The sequence below is a fragment of the Sarcophilus harrisii genome, chromosome 3 (assembly GCF_902635505.1).
Source record: "Sarcophilus harrisii chromosome 3, mSarHar1.11, whole genome shotgun sequence".
NCBI lineage: Eukaryota > Metazoa > Chordata > Mammalia > Dasyuromorphia > Dasyuridae > Sarcophilus > Sarcophilus harrisii.
Genome location: NC_045428.1, coordinates 513,663,979 through 513,678,711, shown reverse-complemented (window position 1 = coordinate 513,678,711; position 14,733 = coordinate 513,663,979). Strand labels below are relative to the sequence as shown.

At 35.8% G+C, this 14,733-nt stretch overlaps 1 long non-coding RNA gene across 1 annotated transcript; it reads right to left on the bottom strand.

Annotated features, from left to right (window-relative positions):
- Window positions 1-2,563: 2,563 nt before the first annotated feature.
- LOC116422754 lies at window positions 2,564-9,488 on the bottom strand. Its single transcript, XR_004233265.1, has 3 exons — window positions 9,261-9,488; window positions 6,224-6,547; window positions 2,564-2,971 (listed from the first exon to the last, which is right to left on the bottom strand). It is a non-coding gene; the product is annotated as an uncharacterized LOC116422754 (long non-coding RNA).
- Window positions 9,489-14,733: the final 5,245 nt, after the last annotated feature.

Genomic DNA, 14,733 nt, shown 5'->3' with positions numbered 1-14,733 from the left:
GGAATTTGGTTTTCTATCTATAGCATGAATATAGATAATATGCTCAGTCCCTTGGCATAGAAATGGAGATTTTAATTTTTATATGACCTATCCCATAGGTTTATTTTGAGTAATAATAATAATAATAGGTAACATTTGCATAGTGCTTACTATGTGCTAGGCACTATGCTAGGCTCTTTTTAAAAAATCTTTTTTTAACTAAATATTTTTAGATTATACATGTACATTCATTTTTTACATATTTTTATATATGTCATTTTGGGAGAGAAAAATCAGAATGAAAGGGAAAAGTCATGAGAAAAAAAGTGAAAATAGTATGTGTTGATTCACATTCAATCTCCATAGTTCTCTCTCTGAAAGTGGATGGCATTTTCCACCCAAAGTTTATTAAAATTGCCTTGAATCATTGAATTGCTGAGAAGAGATAAGTCTATTATGGTTGATCATATAATTTTGTTATGGTATATAATGTTTTCCTGGTTCTACTTGCTTCACTCTACTTGCTTCACATCAGGTCATGTAAGTCTTTCCATGATTTTCTAAAATCAGTCTGTTATTTATTTCTTATAGAACAATAACATTCCATTACTTTCATATATCATAATTTACTCAGCCATTCCCCAATTGATGAGCATTCACTAATTTTCCAATTCTTTACTATTACAAAAAGAGCTGCTACAAACATTTTGGCACATGTGGGTTCTTTTCCTTTTATAATTTTCTTTATAATTTCTATAATACAGATCTAATACTGATCTTTTTTAAAATTTAAAAAAAAAAACACATTTATTAGAAGACTCTTATGAGCAAGATATTATTGACACAAAGGCAAAAATAAGAGTCCCTGACCACAAAGTGTACAACTTGAACACATTTTTTTTTGTTTATATGTGTACATTCATTTTTTAAAAAAACATATTTCCTTATGAATCATGTTGGGAGAGAAAATTTAGAAAAAAAGGGAAAACCACAAGAGAAAAAAAAAAACAAGAAAAAGAGGAAAAAATGTGAGCATAGCTTATGTTGATTTACATTCAGTCTCCATAATTCTCTCTCTGGCTGCAGATGGCATTTTCCACCCAAAGTTTATTGGGATTGTCTAGGATCACTGAATTGCTGAGAAGAAGCAAGTCTGTCATAGGTGATCATCACACAATCTTGCTGTTGATGTGTACAATGTTCCCCTGGGTCTGTTTGTTCCACAGCTAAGTGCTTTCAATTATTATGTCATCTGATTGTCACAAGAATCCTGGGAGGTATGTGTGGTTATTTATGACTCCCATTTTACAGTTGAAGAAACTGATCCTGGGTAACTAACTTTACCTCTTAGCTGTTCTAAGCAACTCTCTAAAACTCTAATTTGCAGAGAAGTTACACATTGATAGAAGAGTTTCTTCATCAGAGAATTCTTCATACTAAAAAAATTTCAGATCCAGTCCTTATTCCTTAGGGTATGTTGGTTGTAGGTGAGCAGATGTGCCTATGTTATGGAAAGTTAGACTCTTCAAAGACATGATCAATAGTCAGTTTTCCCCCTCAGTTTTCCAATTTTTTTTGAAATATATTTTAAACATATTTCATATTATTATATAATATGAATTATATAATATTATTATGTAATATATATTACACATTAAAATGTAAAACGAAATACAAAATTTGAAATAATTTAAAGTTAAAAATGAATATTAAAGAATGATAAGACCCACAGGTGATATAGTATATTAGAAAGATTATTGGACTAGTAATCAGAAGTTTTGAGTTTTTATCCCATGGGTTGCCATTGACAAATGATTTTGACTAAGAGTCTTAACTTCTCTTAACCTCAATTTGCCTGGCTATAAATTGGGAGGTTTGAACTAGTTATTTTTTTAATTCTTTTTTTTTTTTTTTTTTAAACATAAGCGTGGACAATTCTTCAACATTAGCCCTTGCAAAGCCTTGTTGAACTAGTTATTTGGTAAGGTATCATCCTACGATTGTATAGCTCAATTCTGCCTTAATTATGGGCTCCCTGAAAAATATCCCAGGTTAAAGACATGCTTTGGGTTAGCATCTAGTCAAAATCATAACTCATGAGTCCATGTTTATATTTATTTTACCAAACACTCAAGAAGACATATTAGTTCAAAGAAAAAGACATTCAATCAATAGCATAACAGGATAAATAACAAGGAAAAACCCTTCCTCTCCATACAAATGAGTGCACTCTTCCATAGAGTCTCAAACCACCAGTAGGAGAGTTAATGTTCATGGGAGAGAACATACATGGGGAATAAGCATAGGTTGGGCAATTTAAACCTAGGATTACAACCCAGTTCTGTAAGTCTTTGCAGAATCACTGATATAATCTGCTAGTCTAGTGATGTCATTGAGTTGTGGGCTGCAATTTAATTGTGTTCACTGCTGAGATATTCTGACTGCTGCTAATTCTAGGTACTGCATAAAGTAGTTATCAGTTGAGGATTTTGCTAGATAGATCTTTACAAATTCTTTTTCATTCTCTCATATCATCTGCTGCTTTTGTTTGTCTTTAATTTTCAAGTCTACTGTAAAATCAAAGAAGGAGGAATATATCAATTCATAAAGTTCAGAGTTCTTATGGGCTATTTTAGCACTTTTGCCCTTCATTCCCAATCATCCTGCCATTCTGCCATTTACTTACGAGACACTATGACCTTACATCTATTTTTTGTACTACAACTCAATCTGTTCTTTGAGTCAATGAGAAATGCATCTCAATTCCTTTAATTCCCATCATAATTTTATTTAATTCAAATGGTCCATAAAAATTACTGGGAAGCCTCCTTGAACAAGAGTGAAATGATCTGAATGGGACTGGTGATCTTTGCCTTACTTTCCTGCCCCTAATAAAGTCCCTCCCCTCTTTTGAATAGTATAAATTTCCTTCCAAAATTTTAAAAGTTTTATGATTTTATTGTAGGTCCTGGCAAAGATGGACAGGCAGCATCTGTAAAAACAAGAGCGATCATAGAATCTTAGTCCTTGGAGGTACATAATAAACATTTCATAAACATAGGACTTATTGACTTGAATGGTTTACCAGCAGCTGCAAATCTTTATTAGCAGCTACTATTTTAAATTCTCCATGTAAACAATATTATCATGTTGTAGAAAAGCTTACATTCAAGTAAATGAAGCAGTTTATGTGTAAAATAGGATGAAAAGGGGCAACTAGATGACTCAATGGATAGGATACCAGCGCTGGAGTTAGGAGGACCTGAAGTTAAATCCTGCATCAGACACTTAACACTTTCTGGCTGTGTGATCCTGGGCAAGTCACTTAACCCTAATTGCCTTGCCAAAAAAAAAAAAAAAAAAAGATGAATAGCAATGCAAAATAGCATGGGCTACACTCTATAAAAATAGTGCAGTTGGAATTAAAGAACTGATATAGATGTGGTCTCTTGGGACCACTTTCAACTCAAGCATTCTGGTATCTCTCTATGTGTATTTGGAATACTTAGAAAAGCAGCTCAGTTTACAACCACCCTTTCTTCTCTATAAGTTCCTTTGAGCCACAAACAGAAAGAACTTCTTTTGCCACCTTTGTGTCTTTGTCTTTGTCTCTCTCTGTTTCTTGCTCCTTCCTTCCCTCCCTCCCTTCTTCTCTCCCACCCTCTGCCCCAGATTCTCTACTGAAATGAGATTTTTGCCCAGTATAAGAGAATTGCAACCGACTGGCTGAAAAGGAGCTGATGCTACCATTTTTGAGGTTGATTTTAAAACAATACAAAAAAGTTTGGGGTTAATGGGAAGCCCCCTTTGAGTCATGGCTCAGAAAATCAGGTGCTATGGTCCTCCATTTCAATTCAAGAAGTATTTATTCAGCACATCCTGTGAGCAGAACACTGGGCTAGTCATTAGAGTGAGACAAAGATCAAATGAGATAAATCTGACCTCAAGAAGCTTTCTGCAGGGAAGGCTGATACATACACAAATAACTATAGCACAAAATAAGACATAATAAATTAGACTCAGGCAAAGGGCTCTGTAAGATCTGGAGTAAGGAGGTCTTGTGATATGGGAAAGGGACAGAAATAATTGCCAGCTAAGAGAAATAGAACAGCCTTCAAAAGAGCAGGTAGCATTAAAGCTAGACCTTAAAAAATAAGTAGAATTTCAACAAATAATGATGAGGGAAGACATTCTAGTACAGAGAATGGCCTGAACGTGGGTAAAAATCGAACTATCAATCAACAGGCATTTATTTAGCACCTACTATATAACAGGCTGTGGTGGGTGTTGGGGTTATCCAGTATATCTTTTCCCTTAGGTAGCTTCCATTTCTATCAAGGGAAGTAACATGTACATATAGAGATATATACACAGAATAAATACAAGGTAATTTGGAGGGATCAGGAAAGATTTTATATAGCAGATGGCTATTGGAGATGAAAGATGAGTTGTACTTTGTGTTGAGTTTGAGAAGTCTACATGGAACAGCTGGGTGAAGATTTTAACTTATGGGTTGGGGATTTAGCAGAAAAATGAAGGTTGTGTATGCAGATGTTGGAATCATCTTAAAAAAAAATGGTAGGTGAGCCCATGGGAACTGAAGATATTACTGAGTAAAGAGAGGTAGAGAGAGAAGTGGAAAGAGTCCAGGAATGATCCCAGGAGCATAGAGGATGAGATATGAATGATGATGCTGCAAAAAAGAAATTCAGGAGTGACTGAATAGGGAGAAGGAAAGCCAAAAGAGAGCAGTGCCACAAAAAGCTAGGGAGGCAAAAAGAGATAAAAGCAAAAAGCAAACAGGTCAACAAAGATGTAGACTATGACAAAGTCATTGGATTTCATTGGTGATTCTGGAGCATAATGATTTCAATTTAGTATTGCATACAGAAGCCAGATCGCAAGAAATTGAAAATTATCTCAAAGTTGTGTTCTTTATCCTGGGAAAGAGAGCAGCTAAGTGACACAGTGGATAGAGTGCCTGGCCTGAAGTCAAGAAAATTCATATTTCTGAGTTCAAATCTGGCCACAGACACTTACTAGTTCTGTGACCCTAGGCAAGTCATGTAACTCTGTTTGCTTCAGTTTCCTTACCTGGAAAATGAGCTGGAGGAGAAAATGGGAAACTACTCCAGGATCTTTGCCAAGAAAATCCCCAAAATGGGGTCGTGCAAAATTGGACATGACTGAAAAACAACAAACATTTTATTCTCTACTCCATTCAGTTCAAATCCTGAGTCACTGTCAGCGATACTTTGAAAAATTGGCAGAGGATAGCAGGATATGGGAAGTATATGGAAAGTGGCCTGATTTTTTTTAAAAAGGTGGGTGGAGGGGTTGGGAAGAAGATGAAGTTTTCAAAGTAGAAATCATTGAGTTTGATTTGGATTCCTGGAAAAATTTAAGAATGTTTTGGTTGGAGGATTTTAGAATATTTAGGAAGGGAAGTGGTCATCAGTAAGAGCCACTATGGGTTTATCAAGAACAAGTGATCCCTGACAGAACAATTGAGAATCAACAGTGTGACATGACAGCCAAAAAAGGTAATGGGGATATTAGTGGGTTATATTATACACAGTATAAAATGAGGGAAGTAATGGTCCTGCTGAGCTTAATCCTGGTCAGACCAGACATGACCAGTATTCGGTTCTGAATGTCAGATTTTAAAGACCTTGATAAACCCAGAGCAGAGTTGTTGCCAGAATGGTAAGGCAAGGGTATGCTGGCAAATGTTTAACAGCCAGTTTTTGAAAATACATGATACACTTTTAAGTTTAACCTGCATTATTAATATTTTTCACTATCACTTTATCACAGTAGAGATAATAAATGGATCAACAAATCAAGCTTCAGTTTACAGTATTTGCTGATTCCTAAGTTCTAAGAGCTCACACTGAAAATTTAATATAGACTTTATTCAGCTGGTTTGAGCTGGTTCCAGCACACCTCTGGCAAAAGAACAAGCTAAACTGATGGTTAGCATGAAAAAGAGAAGACCTAATGGAACAAAATTGTTTTCTTTAAGGATTTTGTTGGTCTTTTATGTATTAAAGAGACTAGACTTTCTCTACTTGGCTGGAGGACAGAAATGGGTAATAGTTGTAGAAAGACATATTATGGTTTATTATAAGGAAAAATTTCCCGATCATTAAGAAATTTCCTAAAATGTCATGGATTGCTGCTTCAGAAGTTACTCATTTCCTTGTTATTATAGATTTGGAGTAGAGACTGAATGATTACTTACCAGTTATATTGAAGAAGGATTCCTATTCAGACACAGGTTGCACTAGCTGACTGACTTCTGAAATCCCTTGACACTTTGATGTCTTGTGATTCTCCTATTCTTCCTTTGCTTGTTTTTTTTTTTTTTTTTTCTTTCAACCTTTTCTGGAGTTGGATCTTTTTGGTGGCTGTTGTTTTGAGATTGGAACTCACTGTTTTACCTGGGCTGGACATACAGTTGCCATTCATTGATCTTCCTCACCATTCATCTTCCTGGGGGGTTTTGACTTGCTCTGTTTTTCTAACGTAGACATCCCCAGGTAAGTTAGTGACTCATTTGGTCCCACTGGGGATGGAGAGGAAATGGGTTTGCTATGTTGGCATTGAACTTAGCAGAGAACCCAATTCTTCAGCCCAAGGCAACTCAGAATGCCAGAGCCCAAGTGATCCATCAGCCTAAGCTTCCTCAAGAACAGGTGATGTGCCACCATGCCCCAAATACAAGAGAATTATTCTGTTCCTACCAATTTCTTCTGATTTGTTTTTCTTTTTCTAATCATTACCCCCTTTTTTCTCTGGCTCTATTTACTCTTCTTGGGTGAATTTCTTCATAATCCTAATAGTCCTAACTTAGCTAATGAACTACTGGTAAGAATCAATTAATAAACATTTATTAAGCACTTACTATGTACCAGACACTGCTAAACCTTGGGGATACAAAAAAGAAGCAAAAAACTATTTTTGCTCTCAAGGAGCTTATATTCAATTGGGGAGACAATATATATATATATGTGTGTGTGTGTGTGTGTGTGTGTGTGTGTGTGATTATATATATGTATATTTATGTATGTATGGTATGTGTATATATATATGTAATATGTGTGTGTATACACACACCCAAAATAAATAGGAAATAATTAATAGAGCAAAGGTCTCAGAATTAAGAGGGGTTGAGGAAGGCTTCTTGTGCAGTCAGATTTTAGTTGGAACTAAAGAAAGCCAGGGAAGTCAGTAGTCAGAGTTGAGGAGGGAGAATGTTCTAGGCCTGCAGGACAGCTAGAGAAAATGCCTAAAGGCTGATTATAGGAGATAAAGAAGAGGGGAGAAGAGGGAGCCCATGGTAAATACCTCATTTTTTTCTGTAAATTATGAGGTAAGGTTCTCAACTGAGACAATGAAGTGGGGGGAGTCATGGGAGGTTTAAGGAAGAGTGAAAATTTTGGAAGGGGTGAGGTGGCAGGTAAAATAGTTAATAAGGGAGGTAGAGTAGGATTACTTAGCAGCCATGAGAACCCCACTGAAGTTATATAACAAATTTCTAGTGAACCCATTCAGAACAGTTACATAAGTTCATGGGAGTGATTCAAGGCTGAAACTTGACTGGGTGGAACAGACTCTGAGATAAGAGTTCGGATTTCAAGAAAGGAGTACAGTGTAGAGTTGAATTGATCCATCAAGAAATCAAGATGGAGAAAAGACAAGAAAGTGGTTAATCAGGGGAGATGGCTGGAGATAGTATTGAGGGATCAGGGGACTGGAGATCATTTGAGGATGAAGAATAGGGTTTTAAAAGGAAAAGCAGAAGGAGGGGTGAAAAGTCAATAAATTATGGTCACATAAGGGGATTTCAGAACTCTTGAAGACAAACGTGGATAGTGGCAAAATCTTAAGTAGGATATATGTGTGGCTGAGGTTGGGTAGAGTAGTTCATGGATGGTGGGTAGGTTGAGGAACTGAGTAGTCAAGATATTTGAGGGACACTGAAGCCTCAGTGTGAAGGCAGGAGTTGGGGAGGAGAGAAAAATTGTAAACCAAGTATCAAACCATTGAGGAAGGGAGGAGGGGCGACTGGGGAATTGGTAGACAACAGTTACCAATATTATTATTGGGTGTTAGATCTGGATAGCATGTGCTCCAGCAGAAGAGATACTACTGACTAATGGAGGAAGGGGAAGAACTTAGAAGAGGCCGTGGTGAGTACAGAGTACTCCAGCTCCCTCACCTTGACCAATAAGCTGAGCAGAATGAATATAGTCAGTACTGGAAAGAGTAAACAGGGAGTCTGTGTCATGAGGGGAAAGCCAGCTTTCAATGAGCACTAGTAGATGGAAAGAATGGGTCACGAAGAGAAAGAGTGGGAAGAAGGAATGATGAATTGTGTGGTAGGTGGTGTGGAATGGGATTTGGATGACTGTCTCCAGGAGTTCAGAGTCATTGAGAGGCAAAGGATCAGAGACGTGTGAAAATGTTCATCACTGAGTAGAGAGAGCCACTCTTCTACCCTCAAAAGGCAGGTACAACTGGAGATGGGAAGTCTAAAAAGTCATACTTCTCTCCCCATTTAGTCAACCATGTGTGACATTCACCATTGTGGAATTTAGTCATGTTTTCAGAGCTATATTCTTGTATTGTCTGCTAAACAACCAGGAGAATTATAATCAAAAGCCATGCTTCAGGTGGCTCCCTTATCCCCTATAGTCTGGTCACTATAATTCTTTTGATTATCATTCCTGAATATTGTGAGTAGAATTGTGGTCTAGGTTTCACATCTCCAAAAGACCTCAAGAATGGGAATATGATTTAAGAACAATGTGCCTTGGTTCCAGGGGAGGCAATGAAATGTACTAGAAATAACTGGAGATCAGGGGATTTGGCTCCTCTCAATTCTAATTCATCCTTTCAGGCCTCAGTTACCTTAATTATAAAATGAGGCAATTATATTAAATAAAATGAGGCCTAAAGTCCCTTTTAGGGTTAAGATTTCTATATAGGCTTAATAAGGGGAAATAAGCACAAATAAAGTCCACACTGATGAAACTAGAGCCAAGGGTGGGTGAGTCAGAATCAACAAAAACCCTTGTGCCTACTGTGAATTCAAAAGATAAGGCAGCAGCTGTTAGGAGGCTCCTAATATCACAATTATCAATTGAAACCTCATTACTTTCTTGTTATTTGGAATGGGATACTGCCTTGCCTCTTCCCCATCCAGAAAAACAGGGCACTGATGATCCATATAATTGTATTGAGGAAGCCCATTTATATTGAAAACCATTTTGTACCTTAAAAAAAGAGAGGCACTCTTCTTCCATCCTGAAATTAAGTTGCTGTCGTACCATAATCCACTGAGAAGACTCCATAATTCTAGAATTCTGTTGTTGATACTATTCTGTTGAATTTTATTGTTTATTTTATCAACAATTTGGATGAGGTCATAGGCTGCTCATCAATAAAAAAAAACTGGAATAGTTAAAAACATTGGATGACATCATCAGAATTTTTAAAAGATTCTTGGCAGGCTGGAACAACAGATTGGTTCTACTAATTTAATAGAAATATAAGATATTAGGTTCACAAAAGTCAGCTTCACAAGCACAGGACGGAGGACCTGTGGTTAGAGCAGTTCATGAGAAGAAGACTTGGTGGTCTCAGGATGACTCAGCAGTGTGATGTGACAGCCAAAAAAGGTAATGCAAAGAATGTTGGGTTGCTGAAGAGACTTGCAGAGTCCAAAATGAGACTCCCTGCTTTGATCAGACCATACGTGAAGTTCTATGTTTAGTTTTAGCATCTATATTTTCTTAAGAATACAAACAAATTGGAGTATACCTTGGGAAAAGGAATCAGAAGAGTGAAGGGATTGGAGACTGTAAGAAAATCAGATAAAATAACTGAGTAGTTTTGTCCTAGATAAAAATGGAGTTGGAAAAATATCATTGTGTACAAAGGTTTGAAGGACTATCCTATGAAAGGCGAATTAACCTTGTTTTGCTTAACCCCAGAATGCAGAAAAATTGAGATAAAATTGCTAGAAATCAAAGTCAGTTTAGGGCTCAAAGTAAGCAAGAACTTCCCTGATATTAAAGCTATCAAAAAGAGGAAGGGGTTGCCCTGAATAGTTAATAAGTTTCTTGTCATTTGAAGTTTTCAAAAAGACCATTGAAAATCATGTCATTAGATAATAACTAGTATGTAGGTATGGAGCAGTTGGTATTTGTGCCTCAAGCCAGGTGGGGGATGGGGTGGAGATCAGACTAGCTGACTTCTGAAAACTCTGACAATCCCAGAATTCCATAGGGTGGAGTCAGTGACTTTGAGATCTGGCTAACCGTTTGGGATATGAAAGGTATGGTTTTCCTTCCAATCTCTAGGGAGATGAGGATCAGGCTTCAGAAACTCTGATAAGGAGAAAAGGATTTTTAGTGAATTCTTTAATAAGCCTCTGGATGTAGGGGGAAATAGAGGAATTTGTAGATACAAATGGAATTTTTTTTTTCTGTTTCTAGTTCTCCATAAGTCCTGTAATAACCATAAGTCATGCTCTCACTTCCTTTTCTCTGAGAGGCTATAGGATGTCTCATTCCCTAAGCTGTGGTTGAATCATTTCAATAGTGTCCAATTTTCATTACTCCATTGGGGCTTTTCTTGGCAAAGATACTGGAGTACTTTGCCATTTCCTTCTTCAGCTCATTTTACAGATAAGGAAACTGAGATAGAGCTAAGTGACTTGCCCAGAGTCACACAGCTATGAATGTCTGAAGCTGGATTTGAACTCAGGAAGAAGAGTCTTTCTGACTTCACCTTGCCACCTAGCTGTCATAAAGACAGCATCTTGAGCCCCAGATCTTATCATTGTTTACTAGGCTGCTTCTCAATCTCTTTTTCTTTTTCTCACTTCAGGGGAGAGCCCCAGTTATAACCTCCCTCTCCCTTCCATCCCTTTCCTTCCTCTTGTTTTCAACCCATCTTTTTGATCCTCTTGTTTATGGTTTGGAACATGACTTTTAGTCAAATATGTCTGATAAAACTTAGAGGAGTTACTGGTTTATAATCAAATTCTGTCTTCTGTAAGAATACATAATATTAATATAATTCAGTTAATACTGATTAAGTGCCTATTATGTGTCCAAATGCTGTACTGGAGTCCCAAAAACTAAAGTAAAATAGTCCCACCTTTAAGGAGATTACATTTTATTGTTCTGTTTGAAATTGTTCTTTAGCATTAAATTTTTATTTTATAGAAGTTACTTTTAATAGATTCACTGAGCTAACCATTTCTCTGAAAATTATTTTCTTTTTTTTTTTATCATTATAGCTTTTTTTTGATAAAACATATGCATGGGTAATTTTTCAACACTGACCCTTGCAAAAGCTTCTGTTCCAATAAAAATTCATTTTCTTACAAGTACTCATTAAATACTTCTGGCTTGGATAATTTTCTTGGAATCCTATCTCATAGTACTCAATAAGATTTCATAGATATGGGTTTTCCCTCCAGTGATACAGACTGCAATCATCTATTGGGCCTGTGCTTTTTCATAGGTTTGCCACAAGAGGTTCACTGGGTGTTCTAGGGGCTTTCTTTATTTTTTCTTGATATTGTGAGGGTATAGATGAAGCATATGGGTTGTTCAACGATTAGCTCCAGCTCTTGTTATATGATTAGCCTATCTTCTTTTTTGTTCATACTTTTCTTTGATTATTTATTTTATACTTCTACTTTATAATTCCTTGTTTATAATATGTTGAAATCTGTTCTTGCTCAGTATGTACCTCTCCATTGTTCTCTGAAGATGGTAGAACATTATAGGATTGTTAGTCACAGATGCAGGGATACCAGAAAAAATTTGATATCAAAAATAGGCCTTGATTTTAGAAAGAAGCTTTTTGTCATTTAAGTAATTTTGCAATGTCCCTAAAGTGATCCAATTCGCTCTTTGTTCTGTCCAATTTTGGGCCCAAATGATTATTTGGAATATCCATCTAAGATATGGTCACGGCAGAAACTTTAGAGGTTGTCTATTTAATTGCATGTCAAAGTCTTTTTAAAATGCCTTTTTCACATTTGTATTGATCTGCTTGCTGATTTTCTATCCTTTTGAGAAATGTCATATGTTCTAGTAATATTCATGACTCTCTATTGGCTAATTGTAAACAATCTCATTAGTTTTAGTTGAGAATGGTAGTCAAACTGAGCTTTGAATCTCATTTCCTATGTGTTCATAAGACAATTTGCCAATACACATGATGATTATGGCTAGAGCACAGGGCAGTTAATAAACACAAGCAGAGTTAACATTCTAGACTTCTTTGGTTTTGTTAGTAACATTTCTTATACATGGAGTTAATGTCCTAACTGGTAGTAATAAACACTCTTTTTCACTTTTCATTTTTCTGAATGAAATTAAGGGTGGCAAAGTGGAGAAAGTATTAAGACTTTGAATCAGGAAGACTTGAGTTCAAATCTGCCTCAGACAGATACTGGCTATGTGACTCTGTTTGCTGCCTCAGTTTCCTCATCTATAAAATGAGGTGGAGAAGAAAATGACAACACATTCTAATATCTTTGCCAAGAAAACCCCAAATAGGATCACAAAGAGTGATGACTGAACCGACCAAACAACAAAGTGAAACTAATATTAATTTGATGATTTGTGGAGGAAGCATACATTTCTGGTCTCTTTAATTCTATTTGCATTCAATCTTCTCTTCCATTTGGTTTTGTGATACATGCAGTTGTAACCTAATATCATAAATCAGCCAAAGAACTTAAGTATTCACAGGCTACATTTTTTCTAGAAGGGCAGTTTCTAGATCAAAGAAAGTGATAGATTCCCAATTTTCTCTGCTAGTCAGAATACATCTGGAATTTGGGTCTTAATTTGGTATGTGGCACTTCAAGGAAGTTATTGACAAATGTAAATTTGTCCAGAGGTGTTTGACTAGGATGGTTAAAGGACTAAAAATCATGTCTGGCAAAACAAAAATTTGAAGAAACTGAAAATGTTTATCTCAGGGAAGAGATTACTTGGAGGAGAGGGAGAAGATGATTTTTTTTCCTCTACATATTTGGAGTTGTGCCACATGATAAGATTAGATTTGTAGATGGTTTAGAGAGGCAAAATTACTCCTTATTTATTCTGTCTAGAATTTAGTATAATATTCTAGACTTGGTCTTATCAGAGAAGGATGTTATGATCCAAGCATCTCTGTCATGCAGAATATTATATATTTTTAAAAATTAAATTTTATTTTTTAAAATGAGAATCCACTTCTTCCTCCACATACCCTTCCCTCCTACTTAAAAATTGAGAAAGCAAGAAAAACAAAATCCCTGCCCTGCTATAAAATGCATAGACAAACACAAATTTATGCAAAGGCCATCCATGTCCAAAAAACACTGAAGTTTCAATCTGCATTCTCAGTCCATTATATCTCAGAAGGTAGGAAGTATGTTTCTTCATGAGTCCTCTGGATTCATGCTTGATCATTGTGTTGAGCAGAGTTCCTAAGTTTTTCACAGTTGTCTTTATAATATTGTTGTTATTTAAGAAATTGTTCACTTAGTTCTGTTCACTTTAATTGACATCCATTCACATGGGTCTTTCCAGGTTTTCTGAAACCATCCCCTTCATTTCTTATTATACGATAGCATTCCATCACATTCATATACTACTACTTGTTCAGTCATTTCCCCATTTGATGGTCACCCCTCCTTCTCTAGTTCTTTGATTCTACAAAAAGAGCTGCTTTAAATATTTTTGTACACATTGGGTTCTTTTAATTACACATCTGTTAATGAGGTTTAAGTTTACACTGAATAGCAATGTACTACAGTGGACAATGAGCCAGCCTTGAAATCAGGGAGACACAGAATTCTAGTCTACATAGGTAGGTGAAGTGCAAAAAAGGTTCTTGCACCAATAAAATAAAAGATTTGAAAAAAAGATCACATTACTACCTTTGGATTGTACATCATAATATTGACTTATATTAAACTTGCCAATCCACTAAAAATCCCAGATTTTTTAATATAAATTGATACCTTGCCATATTTCTCCCATATAGTTAATTATTAAAATCAAAGTGTAAAACATTACACAGAATCACAGGCTCAGAGAACTTAGAATTTGAAGAGATTTTACAGGTCATTTGATATAACTCTACAGATGAAGAGACTGATGCTCAAATTGGTTAAGTGACTACTTTTGTCTTTGATTCCCTCCCACTTAGTACAATCTGTAGAATATATAGGTGCTAAATACATATTTATTGATTGATTGACTGCCAAATGTCACACAGGTATTAAGTATTAGGGTTGGAGTTTGAACCCAGGTGCTTCAATCTCCCATCTAGGACTCTTTCCATAGAACCAAACTATCAAGTTTCACCTACCATTCCATCCTATTGAGAAATTTTTGGATCCCAGCTAAGAAAAATTTTTCTCAGTGCATGAGATAATAATGCTCTCATATATATATATATATATATATATATATATATATATATATATATACATGTGTATAAGTTTTATAAAGGACTTTATATATGTGATCTCATTTGACCCTTGAATAACCTTATAAATTATACCACACAACTATTATTATGTTCATTGAGGTTCAGGAATTTTTAGCTACTTGCTAAAGTAATAGTTAGTTAATAGATGCTAGACTTGAACAGGAAGAGAAGAGGAGGCCAGTGTGTCTCTGGGAATTTGCTCTGGGAATTTTAATCACCTCAAATTGTCTATAAAAC